This window comes from Rhinopithecus bieti, unplaced genomic scaffold (genome assembly GCF_001698545.2).
Source record: "Rhinopithecus bieti isolate Rb0 unplaced genomic scaffold, ASM169854v2 scaffold_51732, whole genome shotgun sequence".
Classification (NCBI taxonomy): domain Eukaryota; kingdom Metazoa; phylum Chordata; class Mammalia; order Primates; family Cercopithecidae; genus Rhinopithecus; species Rhinopithecus bieti.
In genome coordinates, this window is record NW_016821090.1 from 843 (window position 1) to 2,269 (window position 1,427).

The window sequence follows — 1,427 nt, forward strand, 5'->3', positions numbered from 1 at the left end:
CTCCTGAGTAGCTAGGATTACAGGCACCTGCCACCATGCCTGGCTGGTTTTTTTTTTTCGTATTTTTAGTAGAGATGAAGTTTCACCATGTTGGCCAGGCTGGTTTTGAACTCCTGAGCTCAAGTAATCCACCTGCTTCAGCCTCCCAAAGTGGTAGGATTATAGGTGTGAGCCACCGTGCCCGACCCAAAAGAAGTTACATTAGAATCAGTCTAGATACCCATCCCTCCATAAATACGAATTGCAAAATACCTATAAATCATATTGAATATCTATTTATTAAATGTCAAACATAGAAATCCTATTATTGTTTCTCTTTGAAAATTAAGGAAATACTAACTCTAAATTACACTTAAGACAAAGTGTATACATGAAAACTGTAGGGAAGATTTAGAAGATTCAGGCAAAATCATGAGAAAAGGTAAAATCAGACACTTCAATGTATGTGATACAAGGAGAGAATGTACATAACCCAAAGTGCCCAGGGCAGGGTGAGGTCAGTCCTTAAATTCCTGATTACATTCAGGTTTATTGTGATTTTGTTTGACCTTTGTCTTGGCTTAATGTCAGCAGGGCCAATTTTTATGCATTTATGTAAATATTGAAAAATGTTGGCACAATTTTAAAACAAACATAAGGGGAGATTCTTATAAAGGCTTCTCAGGTGGTAGGCAACAGTTTGGCAAAAAAATCAAGGTGTTTGGCCCCTAAACAAAGCTCATCATTACAGGTAAGTTTTCTTCAAATTTTGCAATGTAGAGAAGGGATGTGAGGCAGGCATGCAGGAGCTGGCTCAGAATTCTAGGATTCCCTCCTGGTTTGGTCACTAATCGTGGTGAAATCTCCAGAGAGATCAGGAGACTTGGTTCATGCCATGGGAGTCAGAACTTTTCCTGCCCTAGCGTGAGAGACATTACTAAGGAGCTTAGACCATCTGCAAATCTCTAAAGGATAGAGGCCTTATGTTCCACTGGTATCCCTCTGTTGAAAGTTTTGTGAACAAGTTTAGTTCAGAGATTTTGTTTCTTCAATTCTAAAAATAACCAGTGGAAAAAAGTTAAAAAAAAAAAATCAGCTACCCTCCTCATTTGGTCACCAGAAGGTGAAACATTTGATAATTTGACCGAAGAATGATTAATATCAAATGTCGAAATATTTCACAGTGTGACCATACTCAAAAGTGACATAAGCTGCATTTATTGTTTTTTTAAATCAGTCCAATAAGTTTATTTATTATGTGTTAGCTTCAGATGTAATTATGCCTGGCTGAGAGGAAACATCTTACAAAGATACTCTTAGTCTATTACATCCACTGAAATGAAAGTTTTCAGAGAATTTTCACAAAGTTGATACAGCATTGAGAAAAGTAAAAGCAATTATATATTTTTGTTTCCTTAGTGGTTGAGCTCCTATGATGAATTAACTTA

The 1,427-nt window shown here is 36.7% G+C and overlaps 1 protein-coding gene across 2 annotated transcripts in view; it reads left to right on the forward strand.

The window, feature by feature from the left end:
- The first annotated feature begins 668 nt into the window (after positions 1-668).
- The window catches only part of TARP (TCR gamma alternate reading frame protein), a 48,658-nt gene continuing 47,899 nt past the window's right edge, over positions 669-1,427 (forward strand). For both annotated transcript variants that reach the window (XR_001882975.1, XR_001882976.1), the window contains exon 1: positions 669-730. The gene's annotated coding sequence lies outside the window, so the exon portion shown is untranslated. The remainder of the gene's footprint in view (positions 731-1,427) is intronic.